Source organism: Cynocephalus volans, chromosome 3, assembly GCF_027409185.1.
Source record: "Cynocephalus volans isolate mCynVol1 chromosome 3, mCynVol1.pri, whole genome shotgun sequence".
NCBI lineage: Eukaryota > Metazoa > Chordata > Mammalia > Dermoptera > Cynocephalidae > Cynocephalus > Cynocephalus volans.
In genome coordinates, this window is record NC_084462.1 from 165,965,464 (window position 1) to 165,990,307 (window position 24,844).

The following is a 24,844-nucleotide window of genomic DNA, read 5'->3' on the forward strand; positions in this document are numbered from 1 at the left end:
GTTTGGGGGCCTAGGCTCCTCAGAGATGTTCAGACTCCTCAGGGATGCTTCGGCTCAGAGGATCAGAGGTGGAGATGTGGGGGGTGGGGGCGTGGAGTGAACAGGGCTGGCGTGTGGTACATGTGGACTCTTCATTGGCAAGGCGGACCTCTATTCAGAGATATCAGTAGTGCTGCTGCCGACTTACTAGGTCGTGCAGTTTGTGTAGTATAATGAACACTGGGGCTTGAATTGCAAGTTTAAGTCCTCACTTTGGCCCATCACAACCTGAGTTCCATTTTCCTCATCTGAATAATTTAGATAGTGTAGTAGATGGTATCATCTCTGGAATAGTATCCCTAAGGGAGGATTGTACTTCGCAACGCCACTGACATCAGACTTGACCTTGGGATTTTGCTGTGCCCTTTCTTGTGAAAGGTGAATACATCCCACTCTGAATGAGTTGACATTGGCTTTCCTTGTCCAATAAAATGTAGGCAGAATTGAGAAGTGTCAGTTCTAAGACAGTGGTTCACTATTTCTGCTTTCTCTTTTCCCAGAAACTGCAATATCCCAAATAGAGGCTGTACAGTCACAGCTGGCTCGCAGTATAAATGCAGAGTGAGCTAAATATCAATGTGGTTGTAGAAAGTCACTGAGGTTTGAGGGTTATTTGTTACTACAGCATAACTATCTATCTTGCCCGATGAAGATACTAAGACATGCACTATTATTCATGTACAATTGCAGTGAAAAATCAAATATAGACACAAAATTGGAAGTTTTTAAGTAAATGTGAAACATCTACCTTCTGTGTACTTTATTTCTTGAATATGTATTTTATCAACCAGTGTCAGTACTTCAAGAAAACTTCAAATTATATTGCATTTTGATGGTTTAGAATTTATGGCCTGAGCAATACTTTGCTTGCCCAGAGTTAAGAGTTAAAATTATGTTAAGGGTGTGACTCTGACATATATAAGCTCTGTGAAATTAGGCAAAACACTTAATTTCCCTGAGCCTCAGTAAAATTGCTGCCCTGCCCTGCTTTTGGCAGCAAGGGCTATAACTATGTAAAAGTATTTGTTAACTCCTTAGAATCCTATCAGTGTTATTTTTGTTGTTGTTGTTAAAAATTCTCAAGAAAAAGTGGCCAAAAGGTAAAATATTAAAAAGTCGAGGTATGAAAAGTAGGTAATTTTTTTTTAAAAGGTGAAGAATGTATATTAAGGCTTATAAATAAATGTATAACATTATGAATTTTTGATGAAACAAAAATTAAAATGCACAGAATATTAAATATTTTTCTAATTCCGGAAGGTACAACTTACACAGAAGCAGAGAGTCCCTATTCCTACCAATGCAATCACATCTCCTTTACATTCTCTTTAGGTACTTCTGACATTTGGTCAAATATTTTCCCAAAACACTGTGGTTAAAAGGTGCCAAAACATCAAAGCCAAACCTAGTTCATACTTAAGGGAAATAAAGGAAAAGAAAAAAAAGAAGATTGTGATGTTTGTCAATTTCATTTCATCAAGCAGGATCAGTATCATATGAGTTTGGGAACTGGTGTTTCTAACGAAGCTTCTTTCTGGAATTGCCAGCCACTGTTCTGTATGCTGGGGAGACCACAGTGAACAAAAACACATCCCCCACTGCCATGGAGCTTACCCAATTGTGGAATTGGAGATAGGGGAGTTGAAAATAAACAAAAATGCACATGATCTATGGTGAGTGCAGGATACAGATAATGGAGGGCTGGTATAGGAGGGGAGGCTGGGGGAGTTGGCTCTGAGAAGGTGACATTTGACCAGAGGAGAGGTGGTGAAGTGCCCCGTGGATACATGAAGAAGAGCATTCAAAGAAGGGGGAATGGCAGGTAAAAACAGGCAATACTCTGTGTGTCTAAGGAGTGACAAAGAGACCGGACGACTGGAGCTGAGTCCGTAAGAGGACAGTGTTGTGGGATCCAAGTTCAAGGAGGTAGCAGGAGGTGAGGTAGCTGAGCATCTTTCAATTGATTCTTGGATGTGAGAGTTTAATCTGAGTGAACTGGGCAGCTATTGCAGGATTTTGAGCAGAGAGGTGACATGATCTAACTTAACTTTTAAAGAGAGCTCTGTTGAGAATAGACTTCTGGGGACGTGGGTAGAAGCAGAGAGGTGAGCGGAGAGGCTTGTGCAATAATTCAAGTGAGAAATCTTGAGACTCCTAAAGGAATGGTTATGGTAGAGGTTGGAAGGAATGGTCAGACTCTGCAGGTATTTCGAAGGTAAAGCAAGCAGGACAAACTGATGAACAAATGACTAACTATACTACACATGGTGCTTCAGAGAAGAAGACGGTGATGACTCTAAGTTCCAGGCCTGAGCAGCTGAAAGAACAGAGATATCATCTCCTGAGCTGGGGATGGCTGCAGGTGGGCAGGTCAAGGGAATGTCTACTGTATATCTCTAGGGGATGAAATTTCAATTAGCAATAATCGCGCCTCGGATAAACCTCATTGGCTACGATACTGCCACTGCGCAAAGCTGTAGGGGGGGGATGAAATTTCAAAGAGACGTACCCCAGGCCTTGCATGATACATAGTGAGAAGCTTTAGTGGGACTCTCTCTCACACCATGTGGAATCTTCTGCTTTCTCATTTCTGCGTGACTTTTTTATATGTGACCTTCACAGCAAGATCTAATACTCTGTGTACCCATTCATTCAACAAATGATAGTTGTCCACAGTGCTACAGGACACCATAAATTTCTACTTATTATGAATCATATTATTAAGCATACATTTTGCTTCCTTGACCAGACTATAAGTATCAAGTCTTATAACTCTCACTCTACATAGAATAATTCTGGTCACCTAGTCTTGGTCAATGCATACTTGCACCTATTTGATTTAAACTTGTTTGCCTCTGGAAAGTATTTCATGTCCTTAAGTCACATAAGCACAATATTGACAGAGCACCCTTGTGACAAAAACTGAAGGCAAATGGAGGTGATGTGTTTTAGGACAAAGTTGGTTGCTGAGTATTTCAAGCTATGAAGCTCCCTTCCCTTTTTGCTTTACTTTTGCCTACTTCCCACAAGATCCAATTTGAGGTTAATCTTGATCTACTGTTAATAAGTAACAATGATAATGATGATTGTCATCATAATAACCATACAATTCAGCAGGACTGAAAAGGTTGTTACTGCACCATAGCAGTATCTGTATCACAGGGTGCCTGCCTGCAAATTCTGCATTTGGGGAAGGATCTTTTACTTAGGGAAAAATGCATTTAAACAGTATTTTGATTATGAAAGAGTGAGCACCCCCAGCATGCTTCAGCCCAGGCCCTCGGCAATTGTGTTTAGAACACCAATCCCCAGGCATAGGTACTTCTTTCAGGCACCGCTCAAGCAACAACTCCCCAGCGAGGCCTTTCTTGATAATCCTACACAAAATAGTTTGCAATTCTGCTCCTCTAGTCCCCTCTGTCCCCTGCACCCTGCATTGTTAGTCTCATTAATGTTTATAAAACCTGACTTGTTATTTGTTATTGGTGATTCATCTGTTTACCGTCCTACAATATTAACTCCTTGAAGGTATAGTCTGTCTGGTTTATATACTGTGATGCTCAGCCACCAGAAAACTCCTGGTGTTAAATAAATATTTGTTGAATGAAAAGCTGAATGACAGGCAAGGTTCAGGATGGAAAAAGCTGAATGAAGAAGCTACAAACTGCTTTGAATAAAAAGTCAGGTTCACTGTTTGTTGTATTGAGGGACGAGCAGGATCTTGGGGAGTGATTAGGATGTAATTAATCAATTGCCTTCTTGGGGCAGCCCAGAGACTTGGGTTCAACTATCTTTGGGGCTGGAGGGAGCAAGGATTTCGTTCCTTGTAGTGCTGGCTTCTAACAGTCAGATAAGGAATTAGGCATCCATGATGGATTTGGTTCAGTATTTACTCTGACCGCCACCAGGTTAGTGAAAGTTTCAGTGGCTGTCTGGTAGCCAGGAAGCTCTTGAACTTGAAGTCTCCATATTCACTCAAGTTTATTTCCTTTGTGATGTCATTGTTTACTATGAAAACCCTGGCGAACATCGCTCGAGGCTTTCCCCCAAGGCAGAACTGGAAGGCCATGTGCTGCTGCACCTGGAATTCCTGTATTACCATAGCTCAGGGCTATGGAGAGCTGCCCATATTTAGTTCAGTTTGGGTGTGGCCTGGGTTGTGCTCTCGGTTTATCCCACTCATAGTTCAGCAAGATTACAGTCTCCTTTCCATACCTTTTCTTACTTTCTATGTATTCTTGATGATCATTAGAATCATGATTAGAATTATCCTGTATAATGATTACACATTCTATTTTCATAAATTATTATGTTTCTCTTCTCCAATGAAGTTGTTTTAGGCTAAATATCCCTTAACAATAGTGGGCTCAAGCAAATGTGGGCTGGGCTAGGGAATTAGGAGCCTTGTGAATGGATAAAGCTATAGACAGCTATTGTTTTTCATGTAATTCCCTAGACAAAACTGTTGTTTAGAGTAATATTTGTTAACTACTACTGGTCTATTTAAAAGGAAATGGAAAGAGAGAGACTGACCCCATGTTTTGGTCTAAATTATATTACTGAGTGCGAGAACTGCATAAAGAATAGTGGCAGGTCATCGGGGATGATTTCAGAGATGCATAGAAAATTAGATGGCACAGAAAAATGTCAAGTGGAAATCCTGGCAATGCACACACCTGCTAAGCGTTCTTGAGTATACATGGGGGAGGCTGATGGACTCCCCCATGTACACCTGAGAAGTTGAAATTCAGAGTCCACAATTTCCTGTGAATGACCTCAGAAGATGAAAAAAAAATAAGGAGCACAGGTTACAATAATAATAACAAAAATTAGTTATTACTCCATTTATTAATCTGTGTCAGGCACTATACTGAATACATTTCCTGGACTACTTCCTTTAATCCTCACAGTAACACCATGGAATAAATACACTAGTCTAGACTGCATCTCCATTTAACTGGGACTGGCTTAGCAGAAATCTGAAGGTTGTTATCTATTCAAGTGTCCTGCTGGCATTTCCGAGAACTGTCTGAGAATGGATATGGTCTTCAGGAGTGAGGAAATACATCCTCATTGGTTTGCCCAAGAGCCACAACAAAGTCACCTTCCTAGTGAGAGAAAATTCATTACTTTGGCACAAGACAAAGGCTAATGTATCCCTGTGTAGCCATGGACATCTCATCTATGCATCTTATTTTTTCCATATATGCAGATAATTCCATTGAAGTCAAAGTTGGAAGCATATTGGTTTGGAGTTTCTCATATATTTTTAACAATTGAGGACATGTAAAGCATCTGGTCAAAAAATGTTTTTAATATTTAGATGTCCTCTTGGATTTTCACTGTGGATATTGTACACCATCCAAAAAAGCATTTAAAACAATGAATATTGAAGTACATTAACTTTATTTGACAGAAAACCAATACAAATTGAATAGAATTGAGGACTTTGGGTCTAGAACTTGATCTGTTCCCATTTATTTATATGATTTGGCCCATTATCCTTAGCCTTCTCCTCAGTCATTCCTCAAGTTTTATTTTTCTATTTTAGGATATTTTTATACACTTAGTATTGGTCTTTTTCCATTGATCTCACACTCTATTTGTCTCTCAATTAAACATAGACCCCTGAATCATTTGCGACCACATTGATGATTGAGGATCCTAGCAATAAAATTATTCTTCCCTTATTAGACTATGTCTCTATTCAATTAGAAGAAAAATTGCTTTTACTTTCCTTTTCTTTATTCCATATTTTCCCCTGTAGTTCAGAGCCAAATATAAATTTTGGGAGTCTATGAAATCAGCTGGATAAGTAGAGAAAAGGTCAATGAATGTACCAGAGTTGGCATGTAAGCTTTGGAAAGATATATTTCTTAGTTACGTTCTTACCTTCCCAAAACCCAAATTTGTCCTCCAAGGAATTAATATTTTGGGTAGTGCTTAAAGGGGAGTAGATCAAATGACTTCTAACATTTATTAACATTAACTTTCTAGATTCAGAGATTCTACTATGGATAGTATTTGAGGTAATGCTAGATGAACAAATTGGACCAAAATGTGGGCATATCTGATAGGCTGATTAAAAAATGTTTAGGTTGAGAACTCAGGATGGGCCTCAGCAAAATACACAGGAAGAAAAGATCCACCAGTCTTTGAACAGTTGATGGGGAAGATCTTAAGATCACTTCATCCCACAACTCACAAATAGAACCTGCTGTTTTTAGTGCTAGCCAGTGATTATAAAAATGGTAAAACATTTCTATTTTATGTTTGTTTTCTTAACTGAAGTTGCTTTTAGAGGTAATATTTAGGCATCTCTAAAAATATAAAAAGAGAGCTATCAGACTGTTCTTCGAAAATTAAGCTTTTAGATCACAAACAATGTTGATAAATCAAAAGCAATTTAAAGAGATAGTAATAGATTTCAGCCCTGAAAACTTTAGGTGTCACTCAAATATGTTAAGATATCTAAAGAAAGAATATGCTCATCAGAGATGGATTTTTTTTGGGGGGGGGGGCTGGCTGGTGCAGAGATCCGAACCTATTGCCTTGGGGTTATGAGGCTGCACTCTAACCAACTGATCTACTGAGCTAACCAACCAGCCCTCATCAGAGATGGAATTAGACTGTCATGGTAGCACAGAAAAGGGAATTATAGAGGCAACTGTAACAAGTTCCAGCAAAGCACTGGCATGGGAGAAGGTGCCATATTCAATGATTGTAATGGGCAACATTTCGCCTACAGCTCACACACTTCGAGTTCTTTTAGTCCAGCCAGCTGTCACACTCAACAAAATGTGATCTAAGTAAGATTTTACTTTCTGAGTGATTTATGAGGATGACATGCACTGATCATGCTTCTATGTATATTCCAGACTTTGAGAGAGTCATATTTCTCATTATGACATAATCGATTTTTTTTCAGATGTATAGATCAGTCTTTGTTGATGAATGCAATTCTTGCTGTACAGAGAAAATAAAATTCAGAGTCTACAAATTTAAGGGCCAGATTCTGGCCTGGAATAAATTGACCAAGTTAATGAATGATAAATTTCCATGTAGGCTTTTTGGGAGATAGTTTACTTGATTTCCTGACGTTTATTAAAGTCTCCTCTGTATCACTGCAATGACTTAAGCATTAGTTTGTCATTCTTAAATTTTAGAAAAACCCTAACTATTACTTAATACCCAGGTCACTTTACCCAAATAAAAAAAGAAAAGAAAATCAATAATTTCATTTGAATAGATCAAGATGCCAATATCATTTGCTACAAACTTTACTTCCCATCAATTTTAATCTTTAGAAAAATGTAAGTTATCACTAGACATTATTTACCAACAAATATATTCTTGAATATATTTTTTTAGATTATGTAAAAGTAGACAGCAGCAATAACTAAAACCTTTTGCCCACATTAGTCCATAAAGCAAATATTTCCTTTATTTTTCATTTTTTTGGGGGGAGGAATAAATCATTGCCTTTATTTTGGAATAGCACAAAAAAACTGGCTAACTTCATATACAGAAACTCAGTTTGTATACATAACAATGTGAATTTTGAGAAGTGTAAGTTGTCCACTAGCTATTTCTAATATGGAATAGATATTTTTCAAAATGGTTAAACTTTGTGCGTGGCCTCAAAACTGAAGGACAATTTTAATTTCATATCCAATATATCAACATTATGTATCTAGGAATTAGTTCCTGGGTTCTGTCACAGAGAGGAAATTCCATCCTTAAGAATTATGCTGAGTGCCATCTAAAAAGATTCTAATTTATATTTAACTGAGTGTTTGGTGATGGTGGGGTGAAGGCAGGAAAATGACAATCATAACTGCCTTAATAAAAGGATCCTAGACATGTATAAGTCTGTGAAAAAATCTTGATAATCCTTAGTGGTTAAGGGCAACTTCACGCAACCCAATAAAATGAATTTAAATCAGTAACCTTAAAAAAGGCTAAAATGTCTTTTTTTTGCCCCAAACACAACAGAGAGGAATGTGAATAATGTACATACACACTAAGGTTTTGTTAATGACAACAAGGACTATGTGTTGGTTCATATCAAACCGAAGAATATTAGACAACCAAACATATAACCTTCTGTGGTTTCTCTTCATATGCAGCATTCATTATGGTAGTTAGGTCCCTTGGCTGGATTTCTGCAAGTCTGGAGTCGTGTTTCTGTGTCATGGTGGGCATCTCCACCCTCACAGCTACTTTTGTTTTTTCTCTTCTTTGCAGTCTTTGCCATCTTCATCTCCTGGAGATTTCTTGGATTGTTTAGAGGATTTCTTTGAAGTTTATGACTTTTTCCAAAATGTTTATTGTCAGTTGCCTTGCTTGGCTGAAATCGACCAAATGTATTGAACAAAGTTACTAGTTTTTAGCAACATCATTACTCTATCAGCGAAAGTAAACATTCTTGCAGTGGCCTTTGCTGTGTTGAAATGGAAGCATCCCTTCTGAGTTAGAGTAGGATCTGACTACAGGCACTTCTAGCTGTCAAGGACCTCATGTGGTTTGGGGACTTCTGGATTCTGCAAACCTGAGTTCATGTCACAGAGGAGGAAGAAAGTGAGTAACCACAGTGCATGTTATAAAACACCTGTCCTGAGCTGAGCACTCCCACGTCACAAGTGAGCATGTGCCCCAGATGGAACCTAGACCTGTGCCCCCAGTCCAATTATCCTTATCATTAGAGGGAATCCAACTCCCTCTAGCTTTTCATCACTCCTAGTCACCTAGGAGACCCACTCATTTCATTTGCCAGGAATGCCAGATTTTATTTTCACACTGATGGAAATCAAACCTAGTCCCTATCCATTCCATCAAAAACACTGGTGAGGCTAATATCAGGACACTGGTGGTTAAGATATATCATGCATGGCTCTAATCTCCATCGCCTGCATTTTAAAACTCTAAACACTCAGTGTACGAAATTCACATGTGGTCTTACCTATCTGGGAAACACAGCTATGTAGCCTTCAGTTTAGTGTATGGAGTCCCAAGTTCTAGGCCTGATTATGCCTTTCTCGTATTATCTAGAAAATTGGCTTCAAATTAATTTTGGATCTCAAAAATCCTCTCCTTCTTCATAGTTTGAATGAACCTGTCTACCAGAATTTAATAAGCAGAAGCTGCATGATAGATGAGGGATGAGGGAATCATACTTATTGAATACCTGCCACAAAATACACAGTACACATCTATTAATTATTTTCATTCCCATGGAAACCCAATAAGGCAGGTGTGCTTATCCCTATTTATAGAAAAGAAAACTGAGTTTCAGAGAGGCCTAAGAGTTAAAAGGCTAACAAGTAGCACCAGGACTATGTGACTCTGAACCCATTTTCTTTCCACGGTACAAATTTTAAAATGAACATGTAAGCGATTGTCCTAATAATTTTTATATTTCAATTTTATCATCAAAGACTTAGAATTTCTGATCAGCATGTGATAATGAAATCTATGGTGATAAAAAGGCCTGAATTCTTGCACATGCTAGAGTTATTGGAGAGGCTGGAGAGAAATGATCTAAGGGAAGGAAGGTGATGTCACAGATAAGACCGGTCATGGGGACTTCGTATTCCAAATGGAGTCCTTCTAAGTTTTGAGTGTGAGAGATGAATACCCTGATCTGATTTGTGCTTCAGAGAAGATGCTGGAAATCAATAGGCCAGTAATTAGTCTTCCGATAGTCAGGGCAAGGGGTAAAGAGATTCTCAATAAATTCAAGTCATTTCCCTATACATACTTATGTGGGGAAAAACACACTCATTTAGTATTTGAAACACTAAAATAGCTTACAGTTGGGGCAATTGGCTGATACCCCCTTTATGAAAGACTTTTCATTTTTAAGCAATTATAGATTCATAGGAAGTTGTAAGGAAATGGACAGGAGATACTATACATCATTCACCCAGCCTCTCCTGAGATTAACACATTGTATAACTATAGAGAATACCCTTTTAAAATAAAAATGTTTATCCACCCTTTACACTACATACAAAATTGATCATAAGTGATTATAATTCCAAAGTGATCATGATCATAATTTGAAAATAAGCAATAAGACCATAGAACCACTAGAAGAAAATACGTATATTGTTATAGACTCTTAGGTTTCAAAAAACTTTCAAATATTACACGAAAAAACAAAACACCATAAAGAAAAAATTGGTTATAATACATATATTTTAAAAAACTTCTTTGTATTAAAATATAAACAACCAACTAGGAATATAAAGATTCCAGTTTCTGGCCAAAAGGCTACATATAATATTTCAGGCCCCACCATAAGCAATTCCAAAAGATTTACGTGACAGGTCTCATGGGGAAGTGGCCCTCCCCACACCAGAGTTGGTGCACAGCAGTCTCTGAAGGGAATTCCAGTGTGGGACTTAGGCTCCCTGGCTGGCCATATTCCTACTGAAGCTGACATTCTAGAGGTGGAGAAAGGTAACAAGTCAATCATCATTCAAACACAATTAAAACTTGCAGATGGCAAGGGTACTGTGGAAGGGAACTTCTTCGAGTTTTGAGGGGCCATGGTAGAGGGTATTGTCCAGGCAGGGAGGTCAGGGAATTTCTCTCTGAGGAAATGTTCACCTAAGGAACTTGAAGATTGAAAGATGTGTCATAGTAAACGAGTGACAGGGAGGAGAAGAGATCACGCCAGGCAACAGAGACGGCATCAGCAAAGGCCTGGTGTTGAGAGGGCCAGAAAGGGAGGGGAGCAAATTCACAAGTACAATATGGTGCTAACGAGGTAGGTAGCAGCCAAATCATACAGCTGCAGAGGGTGCCACACCGTATGTCCAGAAAGGACAGGTATTAATAGCCCCAACATTTTCTAGCAGGTAAAAAATTAGAATTGAGTAACCATTTGAGATATTTTTTCCAAAGCCCATAAAAGGGAGGAGTCAGTTCCACATGCATTTTTCATAATATGTTACAGATTCCTCTTGCTCTAGATCCAAAATCCAAATGACCAGATTTGGTCAATTTATTATACAATCAAGATTTCAGCTGTAGAGTGTTATACAAATGTAGATCAGTTTGCATCACTCCCTTGCAGAAAATCAATTATTGATTCCCCAGAAATCTCAGGGTAAAGCTCTTTAAAAAAACATTTTTTACTGCTCTTCAATCATTTGCTACCTGCTCTTCACTGTACTTACACCAAAGTACGTGATGTTTACTCAGTGTGCCAGCCTTTCCATTTAGGCCACTGAGCTTTTGTTCATATGTCTTTCACCCTCTTCCTGTTCTTCTCCTATGAAATACTTAGCTGTGCTTCAGCTTATGTGAATCTACTGTTGGAAGCTTTTCTGTAATCACCTTTCACCCTTTTACCAAAGCTATCCTGTTTTTTTCTTTACACATTGCATCTTAATCGCTTAAAACTTTTTTCTCTCCCCAAATCTGTGATGGAACGAGAAAAAGTATGTATTTTTATATTTATTTCAGTATCCATGCTTAGCATGATGCCCACCACATATTTTGAACGAATGAAGAGTTTCTGTTCATATAATAAAAATTTATTCCCCGTCATTATCAATTCAACAGGTTCCTGCTTTAATACTTTAGGAAGTAGAGAATTCTGATTGATGTACTATCAGTTGTTTTTTAGTGACTACATCTACTTTAATAATTATATTCTTAAACCAAACTGGACATTTCATACTTTCAGCAATTTTATTTCTCTGTGTAGACATTGTGTTTCTATGCACATGGTCAGATTTAAGCCTCTTGAGAAAAAAGATTATATTTGCCTCACCTATGTACTCCCAGGTAGAAACAACCATAGATTCTCACATATAGTTTGATGCTCCTCAATTATTTATTTCTTTTGAAAACAATATGACAGAGTTTTAAGTGTGGATTTTTTACATTGGATATTTTACCAGACTCTTATATCTCTTGCTCATAGGGTTAAGTCTCCACACCAGAGCATTTTCTCTTCCTATTCCCACAGTGAAGCTGAAATGGAAATTTAACTCAGATTTTATTCCTAACAACCCTATTTTGGCTGTTCTTAATAAATGCAGTTGTTATTTCTAAGCCAGTTGTTGTAATTATATTTTTGTTGGCTTTCTTCATTATATTTCTTCTCCAGATGGTCCAGAGTTTAGGTTTTTGGCTTCCCTCCTAATATCAAACTATAGGAATATTACACCATCTTCTTTTAAAAACAAATCTCAATTGGTTTCTTATTTGCCAATGGCCAGAACTTTAAAAGTCCTCCTCCTGGGGCCCTTCGTATCTCAATGATTTCATTATGGAAGAGAACCCTGTGGGATATCATGATTTTATTTCAGTCTGAACAACTTTCTGGCAAAATTCTGATACCATGGATTAGATTTTGACATCCTTGCTTTTATATAAAACATATAAAAGCACTCTTCTTTGAAAATTCTGCTGAATTGAAACTCATGAACTACCTGACTCATGACATTAACTGGAAAACAAGGCCATTCTTTATAAAACAAGTGAGAATAATGTGCAGTGGGAGGTTTTGAAGAGTTTGCAGCTCAAATACAAGGGCATTTTGGGTTTGCACCTAAGTTTTAAAGGACATTTATATCCTTGTTCATTGATTTAACACAAAGAAGGTCAATACATATGTATCAACTCTCTATGCTTCAGTTTTCTTTTCTTTTAAAATGTAAATAATAATAGTACTCATCTCATTCTTTCCCTGACGATGAAATGAGTTAGTTCAAATAAAGCACTTAGAACAGTGCCTGACTAAAAAAAAAAAAAACACTTCAATAAATGTCAGCTACTATAATTATTAACAGCAGTAGTAGAGCTAGTAGTATGCATTTGAATTTGATATACTGTGCTATTAACTATTTTTTCATTAAATGCTTGCTATTGACACAAAATTACTGTTTATATATAATTAGTGAGCTTTGCCTCTGGTGATTATCTTCCCAACTCTCTTTTAAAGAAAATGAACAGTAAGGACAAAAATTACATGTAGTTTTTTACATGGTCAGTTAATTTAACTTAGGTTTAAGTGCTAATCTTGGTGAATATTTCAAACTCTAACAATTTAACAGCGAAGGGATAACTAAAAAAATAAGTGGGAGTTCCTGGAAGGAGAAATACAGAAAGAACTGAGAGGATAGAGTATAAATAGCTCACATGGCTTCCAGGGGAGAAGTGCATGAAAAAATTTGGGTGAAGGATTTCTTCTCACTGTTAATAACATCCAGAAAACCCATAATTTCACTTTAGAGCTAGCTGTCTTCCTAGCTACAGGCAACTTTCAGTCATTCAAAAAGATGATTCCATCTGAGTGTATCAGAGTTAGATGACAGTATTATTTTGTGTAATAGAATCTACTGTAGGTGAATATAATGGTGAATATGGAATGTCCAGACCAGTCCTGTTTCCCAGCATACAGCCCACCACTGGTATAGTATCTGGCCCATTTATTGAACTGATAATCAGTACTTGTAGAACAAAAGGCTAAAAGAATAAATGTTAAAGGAAATAAATATCATATGATTCTAAATATTTACACATTTCACAAATAAAAAATCTTAAATATGCAGACAGTGGTTCTGAACCTTAACTAAATCATCTAGGGGAACTTTAAAAAATTGTGATGCTCACATTATACCTCAGACTAATCAAATCAGAGTCTCTGGCCATGGGATCCAGGTATCAGCAATGTTTTTAATTATCTTTCCAGGTGTTTCCACCAGGCAGCTGGTGTTGGCAACCAGTAGAACAGAGTAAGTATGATCCAGAAGAATGACTGATGCACATTGAATCTGGTGCCCTGGACCTCACAGCCATCCTGATACCCATATACACAATGGAATAATACTCAGCCTTTTAAAAGAAGGAAATCCTGCCATCTGGAACAACATGGATGAATCCAAAGGACTTTATGCTAAGTAAGATAATCTAGACACAGAAAGACAAATACTGTATGATCCTACTTATATATGGACTCTAAAATAGTCAAACTCAGAAACAGAGGGTAGAATCGTGTTTGCAGGGGCTGGGAGTGGAAGAAATGGGAAGATGTTGGTCAAATGGTACATATTTCACTTATAAGATGAACAAGTTCTGGGGATCTAGGGTTCAGCATGAGTGGTGATACATGTGATAATTAATTTGATTATAATAATCATTACACAATGTATATGTATCTCAAATCATCATACGGTAAGCCCTGAATATATACAACCTTTATTTGTTAAGAAAAAGTAATGACTTATGCAAAGGAATAAAAAAATAAAGATTGCCTCATGTACCAACATTACTGCTGATGAATTTGGTTTCAAATTATTTTGCCAATGTATCTAAATGTCCAAATTCTCAAGCTCCAGATTTTAGGAAGAATAATGATTACTTAAAGCCATATATTGAACTTCACTTATTCCAGTAAGGCAGCTCCACACCATTCAAGTGATGTATGCCATTAGTCCTGGTGGTTAGACCCTGCTCTGAGCTCGCTTTTATATTCAGGAGCAGTCTAGCCTGCTGGCATATGCAACGTGCTTGGCTTTCTCTGGCAGTTTCTATTCTAACAAATTTAACAACAATAACAACAGCAAGCAGAAGTACATATATTTACTTCTGACTAGAAGCCAATCTGCCTTCACCTGCTGCTCTATTCCAGGTGAGTATATTCACTTGCTTCTCATCCTAAACATCCTGGTCTGGTCCATACCTTCTAATCCCTATTCTGAGAAAAGAAACGTGGCATATTGCTGACTTGGCCCAATAAGACTTGAGGATTTAGGATACATTAATGCTTCTTTCATTCATTCAAGAAATATTCATTGAGCCTTACTATACTACAACCTCTCTCAGGCTCTGGGAATACAGTAGTAAATAAAACAAGCCAAAAAAAAAAAAAATCCTGCAAATCCCTGCCTTATGTAGCTTATGTTATAGTGGGAGAGAAAGACAACAGAATAGGTAAATTATTAAAATATATAGTATTAGAGCTGGCTGGTTAGCTCAGTTGGTTAGAGTGTGTTGCTAATAACAAGTCCAGGGCCTGATCCCTGTACTGGCCATCGGCCAAAAAAAAGAAAGAAATATAACAATATACAATATTGGAAATGGTGAAAAGTGCCAAAGTAAAGAATGAAGCAGGGCAAGAAGATAAAAAGTATTTAGTGGGAATGCTTGGGGATGGTTGCTGCAATTTGCTGGGGGATAGCTAATGAAGTCTTCACTAGGGAAAATGACATTGTGATAAAAGTCTGAATGAAATCGGGAAACAAGCCATGCAGATATCTGAGGAATGAGCTTTTCTGGTAGAGGTGATAGCAAGTGTAAAGGCCCTGAGGCAGGGGAATGATGGAGTTTTAAGGACAGACAAGGAAACCAATGTATCTGGAGCAGTTGGTAAGGAAAAGACTAGTATGGCAGAAAAAATAGTAATGAGAGAGAAGCTTATGGAATCTTTATAAAAAGTCAGTATAAAAGATTGTGGTTTCTACTCTGGGGAAGGTGAGAAGCTGCTGGAGGTTTCTGTGTGTGTGTGTTTAGTTTAGTTTTCCTCCTAGGAAAACCAGCATTCTAACTTCTAACACCATAGTTTAGTTTTGCCTGTGTTTGAACTCTATATAATTGGAATTGTCTAGGATATGGTCTTTTGTGTCGGTCTCTTTTGCTCATTATTAGGTCTGTTAAATCCCCCCATAGTATTGCATGTGGTTGTAGTTCATTCATTCACATTACCTTATAATATTCCATTGAAAGGATAAGCCACAATTTTTGTGTTCATTCTACTATATATACATATTTGTGTAGATTCCAAGGGATATTGTAAATACATGTGTTATGAACATTCTCATTCATTTATTTTATGAACATATTTCTGTGGAGTATATTTACTAGGAGTAGAATTTCTTTTTCATAGCTCTGTTCATATTCAGCTTTGGTAATGCATGCAGGGCAGTGGCCAACCCAATGCCTGGAAAGCCCAACATTTGAGAGATGAGCCTGGGCAGGTTGGCAGGGCACAGAGATGGAGACAGTGACTGTCATGTTAAGGAGCCAAGTTGGTCTAAAGTAAGTGTTGGATGGCCAAAGATGTGTTTTAAGAGGTGAATGACATAGTCAGAATTACTTTTTTTTTTCTTTAATAGATGTAGGAATTTTTGTTTGTTTTTGGTGCTGGCTAGTACAGGGTTCTGAACCCCTGACCATAACGTTACAAAGCTTCACTCTAACCAACCGAGCCAACTGACCAGCCAGAATTACTTTTAAGTAGATCATTCTGACAGTTACATGAAGGAAGATTTGAAAGGAACAACCAGTTAAGACATACTTTAGTCATCTAGGGAGGCAAGGATGAGAGTCTGATCTATGAAAGTTGTAATAGAAACAGGGAGGAGGCAAGAGTTTTGGGAAAGACCTAGGAGGTGAAATATGGGGCTTGGCAGTGGATGGATGTTGCGGGGGATGAATAAACAAGGGCAATTGAAGATTCCCCGCTCTGTAGCTTGGGCTACTACATAGGTTCAGGGTCTAAAACAGAAGCAGGCCATACAAGGAGGTATAATTTGAGAGAGATTGAAGACTGCAGTGTTGAGTGGACACCGTAAGTTCAAGACGTTCGATGAACATCAGCTAAAGTCTAGTTGGTGTTTGGATAAGAAGGTATGAAGCCAGAGCTCATGGTCTGACTGGAGACAGATTTAAAAATCATTAGCACAGGTTTGTTTCAGAAACCATGAGGGCGCTGAGGTGACTTGAAAGAGTCTATAGAACCAGAAAAGCAACAGGCTGAGGGTAGAAACCTAAGGAACAACAAGATATACAGCGTGGGCAGGGGGGTGGGAGGGGCGTCCACAAAGACAGCGCTGTGGGGTGGAGGCCAGAGAATAAACTGAGGGTTTTAAGGAAACAAACGTCCTGACAAATGAAGCAGGGAATAGATCCGTGCAAGATAATGATGAAAAGTAGCCACTGCATTTGAAGTGGGAAGCTGGGAAGTTATTGCTGACTTTAGTGGCAGCACTTTGTTTAAATCGTAGGGGCACAAGCCAATAAAACCTTGAAAGTGAGGGTGTGATTAAATCTAATGGAGTGAAGTCTGTCCTTTCAAGAAATTTTCATGTGAGAGGCAGAGGAAAGCAGAGATGTAACTAGAAAGATATCGGGGATCAAAAAAAAGGTTGTCTTGTGATGTTTTACCCTTTTGGGTTAAACTTAGGATAGAACGACATGAGGGAGTTGTAAAAAAAATGAAAAGAAGGCATGAACCAGAATTGCATGAGAAACTAAAATTACAGGAAAGATAGTTGTAAGGGCTGGAAAACAGTTATCAAAAAGTAGCTATGACAGTTAACATTGTAATCAATATCCAGATCCTTCCTTTTATGATGGTCTCATTTTTATATGAGGCCAACTCGACTCATGCACATTACCTGTCCTGACTCTTGTAGGAATTTGAATATGCGACTTTGTTCTAAACCCCATTACACAGTGTAATGATGATAATATTAACAATAGATAAAATTGATTGAGTATGCCCTGTGGCCCAGGTACTGTGTTACATCTTTTATACATTATCTGTAACTGGAAAACAACCATTCAAGCCAAAAGTATTTACCCAACTTTTAGAATGTAAACTGAGACTCAGAGTGCTTTAAATAAGTTGCCTAAAGCAACACTGAATAAATAGCTGTTCTAGGATTTAAACCCAGTTCTGTCTGTCTGTTCTGTCTCAAGTCTATGTTCTTTCCACTAAATCAGGCTGACTCCTATAATGTTTATATTTAAATATGTAAGTCATAGTGATAAAGATCTGGCAGTGACCAGTCCCTTTCTCAGCTGTGGAAGGAGGTAACTGTATCCAACGCATCTGCTTTTATGTCCTGAGAGTAAAAGAGTGAGCAATCTATAATACTAATTGTCCCTTGATATGCTAAAGAAGATTCAACTTCAATAAATCAAAGAACAGTTCTTCCGTCTCTTCAAATCATCCATAGGAAAATATCTGATGCATGTTTATTCTGAGGATTCCTTATTACTAGTTACTAAAGAGAAAGGAAAAAAAGATTGACCATTTGAGTTGGCTTTCTAACAAAGGACACTGCCAGCCTTAAGATATAATAAAGTGTTGTATTACTTTTATGGCCTTAGTTTATTTAAGTTTGGCTTGGCTGAATTTTAGCTAATATACTTTGCAAACAATCTGTATTTTAAGTAAGTACCTTTTAAATTTCATTGCTGTGCTGCTTTTTTATAGAGGAATTTGAAAGAGCAAACAGAGGACTGTGTATATATGTGTCATGTCTTTAGAGAGAGATTGTTCTCTGACACAGGCAAATCTCACATACTGCAATGAATGGCCCTCCCTTGAGGGCTACAGACATGTTTTACCAATGATGCTCCTGGGAAAATTCATGGAGCCAAATGCAGTCTCTGAGAAAGGAAATAATGTTCTGGAGATCCAAGCTGAATATAAATATTGGCCATTCTCCTTGAGTAGCAGATACAGCAGTTCTCATGATACTGCTCAATTCCAAAGCAATGCCAAGGGTGTGTGGGTGCACATGTATGACCCTTATGACTCCAGCTTTATGGCATCATTTCAGCTGTGACCTTTCTAATTCACTTTTAGAGCAAGTTTATTGATTTGAAAAGAATGAAGCTTGCCCAGTAAGATATTGTTCAGTTGTGGTTATTCTGTTCCTTCAAAAACAGAAGCATGACCCTCTATCACACCTTGCTACTTCAAATGAAGGCATCCACTGAGAAGACTTCCCTGCCCCTTCCTTTATCTGACACACACTTAAACCATGCCAACATTTTCATTTTCTTTTAATTTTTTAATTTAATGTATATTTGGTGCCTATTCTGTGCAAGGCCTTTATACACAGTGCAGAATCAAATAGATTGAGATCCTTGTGAATACAGCATTCTTGTTGGGAATAAACTTTAGGCAAAGAGTTATAAAAATACATGACATTAAGAATTGTAATCAGTGTGGTGACACACAGGAGGCCAAGGGAAAGTGTGTTGGGAGAGAGAGAATTTTTATTAAGGAAAACCTCCCTGAGGAATTTTATATTGACAATGACACCTGAAGTAGAGGGTTAACCAAGCCAACAGTAACAGTACTAATTTCCTCTGCTATACGACACAATTCTCAGGAGAATCACATTTTTAGTGAAATGAAGCTACGTACTTTGTAGTTTTTTGGTCTATGCTTGAGGGAGGTTGATATGACGTGGAAATAGACATTCATTGTGGATACTATACAGTTCTGGAGTCTTTCTACACACTTTCTCATTCACTTCTCACTACAAATCACTTATGTTGGCATTATTATCCCCATTTTAAGTACAAAAATCTGAGGTTCAGATTGAGTAAATAGATTGTCAAAGGTAATTTCTTCAGGAACTGATTGTTTGGGGATGCCAACAATTTCTTTCCATCACCAGCATTGTCCAAAATGTATTCTGACATGGACACCTGGGTATTTTGTTTGTTTGTTTGTTTGTTTGGTTTTTGGTTAAATAATTGGAAAATTTGAAGATAAGCAATGCTAACCCAGTGCGTAGTGCAAACTGTATGCACCGTGAATTTCCAAGACAGGTGCTGAGACTTTAGAGGGTCAATAAATAACATCCCACTTTCTATCCATGGTCAAAACTAATTAAAAGATAGATTTAAGTGTCACACAGTTCTCACTGGAAATATCAGCTTTGCCACCTAAAAAGTTGAATTGGAGGTCCTGGGTTAGAATTGTGACCCACTGGGCTTGCCATACTTCACCTCAGAATTAAACAGACTTATCCAGCTAGTCCCTGGCAAAGCCAGACAGCAAGTGGGCTGGACTGTGTAGAGACAGAGACCAGAGTGGATCCTTCCTGCAAAGGTGAGGATATGAAAATAGAGAAAAAACTGCTTAATTTGAGCATAATCAGCTCCTTTCCCCAAATATATTAAGAAGAAAAGTATTTTTTTTTTCCCCCTAGGAAACTAAAGCAGTGAGAGGAACTAGGAGAATTTTTCTAATGCAAATTCTTCTGGGTGGAACCAGGAAGGTAGAGAGAAAGGAAGTTCTCTACTTACAAGAAGCAGAGTGTGTACCCCAGATTTTGTATGATGTTATCTTCTTTTGAAGACTATAGTCCTCGCTAAAGCATCTTATGGTACAGTCTAGAGGTCTAAGCACAATAACTGTTTGTCTTGACATCTCTGATGGTCACACAGCCTTTCACCTGTAGTAGTTTTCCAATGGGCCCCCATAATTCTAGTCTGATCCTTTTGAAACTGGTGATGAAAACCATGGCCAAAACAAAAAAGAAAAGATCATTGTGTAGTACAGGTTACTAAATTATTGCACATCTATTTTCTCTAGGAAATTTCATTAATTATTGAGTAAACATGGCTTCCTATTGATTCTATGTTGATTAAGTTCTAATACGAAAAATGGAGCCATGCCATAATGTTATTTGAGCATGGCAGAGTGGGGGCTGTATTGCAGAACAAATCAAATAAAGGATATTGGCATTTCTGTAGAAGGAGAGTGTCTGTCTCCATGTGAAAGAGGCTATCTTTCTACAATCTCAAAATAAACAAACTGAGTGGGAAGGAAAAGTCATATTAGCAAGAAGGTTTGGATTACATAGAGGATTTCATTAGTCATTGATCTTTCCGTGATAGTGCAGTGCCCCTTAAATATTATCAGTCTATTCACCATAAATGACTGCTTGGAACTAGCTGTAAGTGCTCTATGTAACCTGATTTTCAAATCAAAGAGAGAAAAGAGGAATAAGAAAACCTGGCCATTATGCAGATTAAAAACACTCCTTCAGAATCCATCCTATGCAGCATCTTTCTACCATGAATCTGTGCTCCTGTGTGTGTGTGAGAGGAAGCTTTTTACCCCCAAAATAAGTACAAGAGAAAACTTACTCTATCACATTTAACAGTAATACAGAATTAGTGGATTCAATGCAATAAACTTTTTAGAGCTTCTTCTGATGACCTTTACACCAAACAGTCCATTCAACTCTTAAAGGACAGTGTGCCATAGTCTTATGTTATGGAGGCCAAACCTGTAAATGAAATCAAAAGAGCATCACATGGCTCTTATAGAAATACATGTTGAGTACTTAGTTATAAATCAAGCAAACACCCATGAATTCATTTTCTCTTAACAGATTGGCAGCTTTATCCTTTATTAAAATTAAAATGTCAGGAAAAGTCTGATATGTTCATGCTGGAACTTTATTTCTATTAAGAACTGTTTAATAGACTTGTTTCTCAAGGATCATTGCTGAAACTTCATGGTTCATATAAAGTGAAGGGGGGATTTAAGAATTAAAGTAATTTCTCTTCAGCTAAAATGTGCTTTATACCAAAACCCAGATTTGTGTAGATAAATGTCTCTCTATATTTTCCACAACCATAAGATGTTTCAGTTGAATGTAGAAAAACTGTCATGAAATTTAAAACATGATTTAGAGTAAAAAACTAGTGAACCCCAAGTTGTATAATTTTTAAAAGCACTACTTATTTGGATCTGGAGCAAAGTTTTCTTCTCTAAATCTTCCACTGCTTTTTAATTGTAACAGTAACTATCAATATATATGTAACAAAATTTTGTTGAAACCACACAGACACAAGATCCAACAAATTTTACATCAAGTATAATAATGAAGTTAAATTAGATAGTAATGATTATTAATAATTTAACACATGCAAACTCACATGGAAATAATCCTCCTTTAATATGCTTTCATTTACGCTTTTTCCGACCTTTAATTTATTGTTAATTTTATTTGTTTTTATAATGGATGGGACACGCTTCTATGGCTTTAATACCTTTAATATTTACCAGAGTTCCCAGCTCCACTTTTCCTGCGGGTGCATTAATTCTTCTGTTCCATGTCATTTTGTCGTGCATTTAGTTAGTGTGATCTTTTGGCAAGTCAAAAGCAAAAAAGGCCTTTCCTCTTATTTTTAATCCACCCCCGTTCTTCCCCCCAAAATGATATGGGTGTGAAGACTCTAACTTATTTATCTCTAAAAACATCATCCCTTCTTACTATTTTTGAACCTTATCCTTTTGGACCTGTGAGGGATGGCTTCTACTGATAACTCCATATGGAGGATGGTTGGTAGTAAGTTGCTGGTGGACAGTTTGTTCACATGGTCTGGGTCCTTGGAATCTGCCAGGGACACTAGAATTTTTCCTATGAGCATGTCAACAGATAGGTTTACTCATTGTTCTACAATGTCACCACTATTTTAACACAGGCACTCTTTTGTAACACTTAAAGTATATGAAGATCATATATTTCTAATTTTTTAAAGAAGCATTGATTTGGTATATATCTGGAGATATTGAAATGTAATTTTTCAGACAAATAGAATACTTAGAGTTCACAAATAAAAATAGTTGCTATTTTAGGAATAAAATATCATATTTATTAGTCCATTTGTGTTGCTTATAACAGAATACCTGAAACTGGGTAATTTATAAAGAGACAAAATTTATTTCTTACAGTTTTGGAGCCTGGAAAGTTCATGGTCCAGAGGGCACATCTGGTGAGGACCTTGTTCTTGGTGGAACTCTACAGAGTCCCATGGTGACCAGGGTATCACATGGTGAGAATGGCCTGAGCAAGAGAGTTAACCTGCTTATTCGCTCTCCTTATAAAGCCATCAGAACAAGGCCCATTATTCCATGAATGCATCAATTCATTCACAAGGGCACAATCCTTACAATCTAATCACCTCTTAAAGCCCCGTCTTTCAAATACTGTAATTGTATTTCCCACCCTCTTAACACTATAACAATGAAGATCAAGTTTCCAATACAGGAACTTTTGTGGGACACATTTAACCCATAGCAATCATTTAATGATTGGACAGATTTAATTTTGCCCAAGTTCACTCATAGACTAATTTATGAATTATCTGAAATTTTCCATGTTACATCAAATGAATAGATATGCTTTAAAAATTGGTCATATTAGTAATATATGATAAAGTCTACAGTCCTGTTCTTTCATGGTGACCAGTAAAGGGTTGACTAGGGTAAACTAACCCTTAGTCATCTAACAGCCCCCAAATGTTTCAAGGTTAAAGAAGAACTAGAGCAATGACTTCTTGTTCTCGAAGCTATTCAAAGCACTGAAATTCTGGCTTAACCAAAGTCAGTGACTTTACTGTTACTTAATAGAATGGAAGATGCAATCACTTCAATTGTCCCCTCTTTACTCTTACAATATACTTCTTTGTTCTGTCCCAGAGGAGCTGGAAGACAACTGAGTCTGTGGTAGCAACATCTCCCATTAGCCTGGAGGATACAAGAACCAGGCTCAGCGTCTATGCCATGGGCTGTCCAGCTCCAGTGTGGTGCTCTGACTGACATACATGGACTTCTAAATTGTTACACACCATTTAGAAGATATTATTTGATTTCGTAGTAATAGGGAATTAATCCAGATGACGATAGAAACATTTTTTTTTTTTTTAGATTCCTTGGGCCTCTGTGCTCTCATTTGTGATTTTGAAATAATGAACATTAGTTTCATCTGTTTAACATAACTTTTATCAGTATCAAATAAAATAATAGAACTGAATGTTTTTTGTAAAAATTGAAAGTACCATAAGATGTATGTTATAAATTATGATAGTATTATTAGCACATTTGCATAAACGTGCAAGATACCACTGGTAGATGTTGGCTTTAAATTCCAGGAAGAAGAAAGAACTGACTTTGCTATTTTAACATGTCCATGATAATCACTTCTCATCCTTGAATTTTTTCTGTTGATTCAGTGGAATGCATGAGAGAAAAAATATGTATCCTTTTATTTATGACCTCATTATGTATAAGCATCAACAGGTCTATACAACAATGGGGAACTGAACAAACATGGTGGTATTGATGGCATGGTATAGATAAGGAATATGTCTTTTTATTTCTAGAAAAGAGGGTTAACTTTCAGATTTCACTGTCACAATAAACCATTATGTCCTTGAAAATGCAAAAAGAAAAGTAAGAACCCAGACTATTTAGAACTCACAGCTGGTTAGGGAAGGTGACCATATTAAAGCTATATTTTATTTTTTGCCTTTACTTGGGTGGGTTTGGGAGGTATGTCAGCTGCAGTGCTGGCATTTAGCTGTAGTAACAATGAATTGCGGCCATGATTGCAATTGTTTTGTGATGCCTGTGGTGTCATTACCAAGATGAGATTACCAATTGCTATATGAAATTAGTTATGCATGAAATGAATAGGAAGCATAAATACTAGGAGCGAGAGTCTGAGCACAGACTCCATCCTCATTGTCTTCCAGATCCACTGATGCTTATGCATAATGTGGTCATAAAACTTTAATTTATTTCAGAGTGATAGGACTAGAAGGAATCTTTAAAGGTCATCTAGGACATCCTTCTATTTCCAGGTCTTTGAGTAAACCCCAAAAGATAAAAAATGAACCCTTTTTCCTGGGAACAGATTAAAAATCTTCTAGTAATTATAAGTCAAAATGAGTCAAGTTGTGATAGTAAGAATTTCTACCCAATATAGCTGCACTGAGTTCACTGACCAATGACTGCAATATATTTTATATATAGTGCATCAAGTTGATGTACAGATGTATTTAACTGGCTTTTAAATATTTTAATGTTAGAACGTAATTTTGGTGTAAAGCTTTAGAAAATTAAATATCATTATATGTGATCTTCTTTTAAAGAAATGACATGTTCCAAAAATTTTGTGTTAACTAAAATTTCTCAGTGGAATCATGGTTTGAATGCTTTAAAGGTACATGTTACACACAC

General features: G+C 37.2%; 1 pseudogene; it reads right to left on the bottom strand.

Annotated features, from left to right (window-relative positions):
- Positions 1 to 2,434: 2,434 nt before the first annotated feature.
- Positions 2,435 to 2,515, bottom strand: LOC134374140 (U4 spliceosomal RNA; annotated as a pseudogene).
- Between the last annotated feature and the right edge of the window lie 22,329 nt (positions 2,516 to 24,844).